Source organism: Myotis lucifugus, unplaced genomic scaffold (genome assembly GCF_000147115.1).
Source record: "Myotis lucifugus unplaced genomic scaffold, Myoluc2.0 scaffold_117, whole genome shotgun sequence".
Lineage (NCBI taxonomy): Eukaryota > Metazoa > Chordata > Mammalia > Chiroptera > Vespertilionidae > Myotis > Myotis lucifugus.
Window position 1 is genome coordinate 3,008,056 of NW_005871165.1, and position 8,891 is coordinate 3,016,946.

General features: G+C 40.4%; 1 pseudogene; it reads right to left on the minus strand.

Moving 5' to 3' along the window:
• Nucleotides 1–6,557: 6,557 nt before the first annotated feature.
• LOC102421681 lies at nucleotides 6,558–8,657 on the minus strand (annotated as a pseudogene).
• Between the last annotated feature and the right edge of the window lie 234 nt (nucleotides 8,658–8,891).

Here is an 8,891-nt window from a genome sequence, read left to right on the forward strand (position 1 = left end):
GCCACAGTTTGCCGACCACGCCTAACCCAGTGGTTCTCAACCTTCTGTTCCTCATGCTGTGACCCAACCATAAAATTATTTTCGTTGCTACTTCATAACTGTAATGTTGCTACTGTGATGAATCGTAATGTAAATATCTGATATGCAGGATGGTCTTAGGCGACCCCAGTGAAAGGTCGTTCGACCGCCAAAGGGGTCGCGACCCACAGGTTGAGAACCGCTGCGCCCAACCCGGCACCAGTTTATCCTCACACGGAGACTTTACATGTGGCAGTCGTCCTTGTGGCCCTTCATTTAGCTGACGCCTACCTGCTTTAGTTGGCCCATGAGGTGGAGAGTGCGTCTGGGAAGGGATGGTAAGGGAGAAAGGAGAAATGCCCGCACAAGATGGCAGCCAGGTTTAAGTGGCTGGCGAGTGTCTGTTAATGTCTCCAAAATTATAAAGGGATAGCAGAGGAAGGGATAGAGTCTGTGGGTCCTTCGTGTTCCCAGCCAACGCATCAACTGATTCAGGTTGTTTTCCTGAGCAGGATGCAGGGGTGATTTCTTTCCCAGGTCCTTGTTCAGATGGATTCAAAGAACGAAGCCACGGACAAAAGGTGGTAGATGAAAAGGGTGGAAATGTATTGGAAGCAAATACAGACTCCCATGTAAGGAGGGACTCCCAAGGGGATTACCCACAAAGCCCCTTCTTCTAAGTTATAAATGCTGTAGTTCTTTGTTTGGTCATGCTCCCTTCTGATTGGTCACTCTTTTTTGCAGAATATCAACTTCAAAGCCCAAACTCCACGTGGTGCCCCCTTTTTCTTTCTCTCCCCCTTATCTTGTAACATTTCTCTATCTCCCGTGAAAGATCCGTTTTCCTCTTTCTGCCATTTGTGGGCATTTCTCTATCCTCTGTTTCCTTTTTTCTCCATTTCCTGTGGCTTTTCCTTATCTTCTGTGAATGGATGTCTTCCTCTCCCCTTATCCTGTGGCACTTTTTTTTTCTATGAATGTATGTCTTCTGGCGACTCCAAGCTCTCACCTATACATTCCTCTCCCATGAACCCTCCTTATTCCTAAAACTCCCCACACCTGCCTATTTTATCCCTACAACTCCTTTCACTACTTTTGCCACTCCCGACAGGTATTAATTCTGAGACTTCTTGCGTGTAAATATTTGACTCAAACTCTTTCTTTGGGGAACCTAGCCTGATTCTGGAGAAGTGGCTGATTCCTGGTCTGAAACAGGAACTATACCAGATAAGCCTAATATCGTGTTATACCAGAAAGCAAGGAAGCTATCAAAGAGCTCTAGGGTCATGCCAGAAGGATTCTGCAGTCAGTTTAGAAAAGCCCTCACTGGTTAAAGATGATCAAATATGAACATTAATAATGATAGAATCTCAATGGTTTGATGCTTAAATTCATGACATAAACATACAAAAAACACCCAGTCATTGGTCACTTGGGTGAAGGATGCAAGGAACTACCTCTTTAATTTGAAAACTGATAAAAAAAATAAATGTTTTCTTTTCCTGTCATTCCTATATTATCTGCAATAGATATATATCTGAAATAGACCTAGATAGTATCTAGATATCTATCTATCTATCTCAGTGGTTCTCAACCTTCCTAATGCCGTGACCCTTTAATACAGTTCCTCATGTTGTGGTGACCCCCAACCATAAAGTTATTTTCGTTGCTACTTCATAACTGTAATTTTGCTACTGTTATGAATCGTAATGTAAATATCTGGTATGCAGGATGTATTTTCATTGTTACAAATTGAACATAATTAAAGCATAGTGATTAAACACAAAAACAATATGTAATTATATATGTGTTTTCCGATGGTCTTAGGCAACCCCTGTGAAAGGGTCGTTCGACCCCCAAAGGGGTCGTGACCCACAGGTTGAGAATCGCTGATCGATCTATCTATCTATCTATCTATCTATCTATCTATCTATCTATCTGATAAGAGAAGACTAACAAAGAAGATTAATAAAGAATAGATGATAGATGATAGAACTAGAACACCATTTTACAGCCCCTGAATAATTAATGATTTTAATCCATGATCATCATGTCAGAAACAGAAATACCCAGAAATCATGTACCTCCTGATACATAGTGGGTAGACACCACCACTCTGTAGTGGTCTTGTGGGAAATTTAGGGGGCAGTCCTCAAGTCAGCCCTCACTTCTGGCATTAATTGCAAGTCTGGGGATTCCCCAAACCACCCTTAGTTAGGATAGTTCTCTAGAAGGGCTCGCAGAGCTCAGTGAAAGTGTTATACTAACAACTTTCAAGCTAAAGGATACAGATTAAAAGTAACCAAGGAAGTGCCAACTGATGATTGTTGACGACAATTCAATGCCAACAGAAATCCCCAAATTAAGGTGCAGTGAAAAAGGAAACTTATTCAGTGCAAACAGCTCAATTGCGATACAGCAGAGCTGTGAGGATAGCATGGAACAGCTCCATAGTGTTACAGTTCAATTTTAAAGCAGTGGCTATGGAACAGCACTGCTGTGAGGTGGCCCTGGGGCAAGGCCCCTCCCTGTTTAGACAGCTCTGCTCCACTCCACTTGGTCCAATCCACTCCACTCTGTGTATGCTCTGGTAAACTAGGGAAATGCAGTGTTCAGTCTTCGGTGGAAAGTGAAAGTGTGCTCTCTGAGCCACTGGGGAGCTGACTTATATAGACAGAAGTCCTCACCCTGATTGGGTGTCCTGGTCCCTGATTGGTTTGTCCTCACGCAAATGAGGACTCCAAATTCTTGCAGTTTGGTCCAAAAGGCACTGTCCTGATTGGTTGGAATGGAGCTGCTCTGATTGGTCGGTGAAGATGCTGATGGGGGTATAGCTGGTAGCTCCAGTTGGATGGGCAAAATCTCAATCCTATTGATGGAAACAAGATTCCAGGCACTCCTCTATAAGGGTGGACTCAGATGGCATAATCACAGTGCAGGAAGGCAGTTCAGAGCAGGACTAAGGGAGCGTAGTGCAAGTTTCTCCCTGAAGTGTGATTTGCAAGAGAGGCCCCTGTATGGAAATGGCTGCTAGGCTGTTTTGTTTTTGTTTTTTATTTTAGCCCAATTAGCCACCAGGAGCCCTTCTTAGTAGGTATCTTCTTTCTCAGGGTCCACAGGAAGAAACCAGAAGAGTCCAGGAAAGGTCCAAACATGGACGTTCCAGTTGTCCTCTCCCCACAAGGTTGTGCACAGCATTACTCCCAGAATAGTTGAATGACAATACACACAGATCACTGCCAATCAGGGAAGCTCACCAGGGCCTTCCTGTCTAGAGTTTTTATTTGGTTGATAGCCTTCAAAGTTGAGCTGATTACATGTGACCCAAGGCCCCCAGGCAAAAAGAAGCACTCTTATCAGGCACGATATTCCAAGAGATAAAATATTACCTCCCAGAAACCAAAGCCAGACCCCTTGTTGGACAAGATTAAATTTTTACTACACATCTTGCAAAACAAAAACAAAAAACAACTCACATTGAATCTGAATCTGTTTAAGCCCTTCATGCAACTAACAATGTACAGGAAACGGGGGATAGAGAACATGTTAAATGACACCTTAGGGCCTCACCCAGGTGGCTCAGTTGGTTGGAGTGTCGTTTGGCACCAAAAGGGTTAAAGGTTCTATTTCCAGTCAGGACACATATCTAGGTTGTGGGTTCAGTCTCTGGTTGGGGTGCTAAGGGGAGGCAAGCAATTAATGTTTCTCACATCAATGCTTCTCTCTCCCTCCCTTCCTCTCTCTAAAAATCAATAAACATATCCTGGGGTGAGGATTTTTAAAAATGATACCTTAGGAATGAAGTCAGCAAATCCAGTTTATGGGAAACTCTAAAGGACAATCTTTAACAAAAAAATTGCAAAGAAAAAAGATAAGAGAAACCTATAGATTAAAGTGGACTTAAAAGACTTATCGCTCTATTACAATGTGTCTTATTTGGATCCTGATCTAAATAGAGAAGATGAAAATTTTATAAGAAATTGGGGAAACATGAATGATGATTGGATATTTGATAACATTAAATAATTATTGGTAATTTTTGCATTTGATGATTGCTTATGGTCTTATTCACAGAGTAAAAAAATCTTTTGAAGATACATACTGAAATATTTGCAGGTGAAATTACATGCCTAGGATTTGCTTCAAAATAACCAGAGGGCCAGTTGTTGGTGGTTGAGGTTTGAATGGAACAAGACTGGTTATGTGTTGTAAGAAAGCAAAAAAAAAAAAATTGTGTTAGTTCATTTTTGCCACTTTAAAAAATGTAAATGGATATGTAATACAGCTCGGGCATAAGTGGCCTTCACTGCGCCTTGCTTTCCAGCAGACCGTTCTCAGCCACTCATCGGCCAGTCTTCTCTGGGCCTTTGAGAGAACAGAAGGTGGTAAGTCTGGTTGGGACTAATATACATAGTAGTTGAGGCTATGCAGTCACTGAAAGAGAAACATGTCTGTGTATACAATAAAATGGATATATTTCATCTATTTTTCCAGGGAAATCTGAACAATTTTTGTTGTTGACGCTATTACAGATGTCCCCCACTTTCTCCCTTTTTCCCCACCTCCACGCAGGCCCCCCCCTCCCCTGGCCTTCACCACATTAACAGTTTTATTAGGATGATAAATTTAATGTGGATAAACATCTCATAGTCTGATAAACTCAGTGTTTTAAAATTAAAAGCTTCATAATTTTCCATTTAACTCTATTAGTTTATTTTTGTATGTCTAAATATATGCCTATGACAGAATATTAAAATTATTAAGCAAAGGGAACTTATAAATGGTGAAGAAGAGTGTTGTAGGACATGTAGAAAAATAAATTTTGTTGACAGTTACCATGCCAATCTTTGTACAGGAACATGCATATACTCTATCCATCCTGAAGACATACAATTACTAAAACATGTTCATTTTAATATTAATAACATCTTACTTGTATGCAATTGATCTAGGGAGGTTGATTTGCCAGCTCTTCCTATACTGTGGGCTTGACACACAGTTCTCAGAATACAGACACTATAAAACAAAGTGTTCCTTCCCTGGCTAGTATGGCGCAGTTGGTTGGAGCATCATCCCATATACTGAAAGGCTGTGGGTTTGATTCCTGGTCAGAGCACATATGGAAGGCAACCAATAAATGTTCTCTCTCATCTCTCTCTCTCTCTCTCTCTCTCTCTCTCTCTCTCTATATATATATATATATATATATATATATATATATATATATATAATCTTTGGGTGAGGATTAAAAGTGTTCCTAATGATTTCTAGCATTCCTCCTTTTACAAAATGAAAAAGTAAATCTTTTGTGCTGTCCAAAAGCTGTCTGAGAAGCTGCAAAATAGTTTGGTTGTAAAAGACATCTGTGAGGTTTCCTCATTTAGATCTGGGGCTGAATTTGTATAAGCCAATATAAAAAGTTATCAGAAGAGACAAGATGAGAGCATAGATGCTTAAACACAAGAAACAGTTACAGTCTTGGATACAGTGAAAATACATACCATCAAATAATAAGTACAAGGAACTGTAGCCTTTTAAGAAGTAGACTTTTGTTTAAAAACTTATTTAAGTGCATAACCAAAAAAATACACAAAGTGTTAACAGGTTCTCCTGTAAGTATATTTCAGTGACACCTGGAATCTCTGCTAGCTGGGCACAGAATAACTTTTTGCTATTTCTTGTTCAGAACAGACTCAAAGCTCAATTTTCTTCTGAAATCCCTAACTTTCTGTGAGAGGGTGCAGGCTGGGCTGAGGGACTCCCCCGCCCCCTCCCCAAGTGCATGAATTTCGTGCACTGGGCCTCTAGTATATACAGTACAATAGATTTTTGGTTAAAAAAAGAGAAGGTAAATAACTCTACTCATTTATTGTCTTTACATGCTTTAATAAACTAATAAGTATCATTATGGGGGTGGGGCTGAGAACAGATGGGGAAAAATGGATGTTAAATAATTGAATGGGATGAAAGTTTGTGACTCAAAGACATCACATTTTATATCCACGTACATTTTATTTTTATTTTTTATATTTTTAATCCTCACCCTAGAATATGTTTATATTGATTTTTAGAGAGAGAGGGAAGGAGAGAGAGTGAAAGAGAAACATCGATCAGTTGCCTCCTGTATTGGACCTGACAGGGATTGAATCAGAAACCTAGGTATGTACCCTGACTGGGAATTGAACTGCAACCCTTTGGTGCATGGAATGATATTCCAACCAACTGAACCACTCAGCCAAAGCATCCATGTACATTTTAGTCCTGACTTGTTTGGTGGTGATTAGGGAAATGGTATTTTATATTGGTAGGTGCTGGGTAAAAAAGCTGAGAAGCCAGACCCTAAGGAAACTTAGAATGCAGATCTAATGCTGATGAAGTTCACTGCAGCTGTTTCCAACCCTCTAGTCACACTCTCTGTAGAGGCTAACACTCCATTGAACTGACTGAGTCAAACCACATATCCAGGCAGACAAGAATAAAAAGAAATAAAGACACAAAGAAAACAGATCAGTTATTTAATTAGGTTCTTCGTAAGAAATTTAGAACACCAGTTTGTGAGGATAAAGCCCATTGGTGAAAGCAAACACAGAGCAGAGGTTGCCCTAGACTAGAGCCAAGGAATTGCTTTGATTTTTGGCTGAATTTCCGAGTCCATGGCTTTCTGGTCAACCTTGTCCTGGTCTGTGATCTCGTATTTCTCTTTCTCTCTGTCGAAGACCTCATCCTCCTGGTGTCTGGGCTTTCGCAGCTGCTTCTTGAAGGAAACATCAGTGAGATGTTTGGGGATTTCACACCACTGACATCAGTCTTGGTGGAGGTGGCGATGATGAATTTCTGGTGTGTTCTACACAGAGGAACTCGGTTAAGGGACAGAGTTCCAGTCACAGGAGCAGGCCACTGCTCAGCTGCTTCAGGAAAACCACCCTCTTGCCTCTGGGGCGCTGGTGAGGACGATCAGAATGGTCCCAGGAGTGATGCTGGCCCGCAGTTTTCTCATATGCTGACAAGGGTTTCTGTCGTGGCTCAACAGCTTTTGAGACACATCTTCAGTAGGACAATACCCAGGCATTTTGCGAAGTTTAGCCACTCGGGTACCACCAACTGGTATTGTGACACTAGCAAGAACTGTCTCCTTTTTGTTTTCAACCGTTGATTTAGCTGCTGAATTCTTCCTCTAGTACATGGCCTTTTGGGAATGCATAGCCGACTGGGAATATCTGCCAATTCCTCAGACTAGGACAGGGTTTCAGCCGCAGTGAGGCTTCCCTGTCTTAGGCATCTTGGCCGTGAGGTTACCCTTCTTAACCTTGCCACCAGCATTGGCCTTCTCGGCTTCAGGTTTCTTCTCCTTAGTATCCGGCTAATCCGTTTTTCACCCGCCTTATTGCAAGATGAGAAAGAGCAAGGAAATCTTTGTGTATTAATAAACATCTCTTGTGATGCCCATGTAAATTAATTTTGCCAAATAGAAAGAACACACCAAATTAATGATATAAGTAAGAATGCAGAACAAGCCTATGTGGTCAAGTCTATGCTTAAGGGGTAGGAACTGGCCAGGAGGGGCAAAGCCAGCAGGAATGATACTTGCCCTGCTGCCATTTGACTTAGCACATCATTTACCACAGTCATAAAAAAGACAAACAAAGCAAAACAACAACAAAAAAACCTCCAAATACTTGGCATTCTTAAATAAATTTTAAAAAGACAGAAACACCCAGTTTAATACTAGTTTCTAAAATCTAAATGAAGACCTGAGCCCTTGTTGTAAGCTGCTAACTACCTAAAGCACACAACTTTATTCCTAATTTTTCAGTATTGATATCTACAGACTGATGACAACGCTTGATATATGGTAATTATGTAAGGAACAAGCTACTATCTTGGCAACTTTTTTTTTTCTTTCTAAAGACCTTCCGTATTCTTTGGAGAGCTCAATTGTTCTCAAGTATGGTCTCTCTTGCAAAATAGTGAAAGTACTAATTCTTTTCTTAGTGGTTTTGTGTCTGAGTTCTCCTTTCTCAACTGGTAATGGTTGAAGCTGGGTGAAAGGTACTTCAGGTCCTTTTACTCTTCTCTCCAATATTGTATATAGTTGTCTTTTGGTATCTACAGGGGATTGGTTCCAGGACCCCCAAGGACACCAAAATCCAAGGATGCTCAAGTCCCTTATATAAATGGCACAGTATTTGCATATAACCTATTTACATCTTCCCATATACTTTAAATCATCTCTAGATTGTCTAAAATACCCACTACAATATGAATGCTACATAAATAATTGTTATACTGTATAGTTTAGGGGATAATGGCAAAAAAATCTGTACATATTCAATACAGAGGCAGTAATTATAGGCCTAACTACATAGTACACATCAACCACAGCATAACATTTTTTTTATCTGAATATTTTTGATTTTCAATTGGTTGAATCTATGATGCAGAATCTGCAAGTGCAGAACCTGCAGATTCAGAGGGTTGGCAGTATATGCTCACATTTCTATAATTAAAAATGTATACATAGGGCTATATAGAGTATCAAAGAGCTATAGAGCTATTGTCAGTGCTTTTATGCAATGACATAAGGCTTAGTCTAATTTTAACTAGTTTCCAAACTTGAAGGCTACTTTGAGGCTGTCCATGCTACCAGTATAAATGGCAGACCATGGTAAAGAGAGTACTGGAGTTGGCTGCCTGGAACCAAGGAAAGTTATCTTTTGTGGTTCTGAAGCTGGTGTTTTCTGGCTTTACTAGTGAGGTTAGGTTCCTCAATCTCAAATAGCAATGAAGGGAGCCAGAGTTTCCATATTATTTCTATGCTCAGTGTGCATATCAAAAAACAGATCCAAAAGCTATGGCAACTGAAAAATATTTGT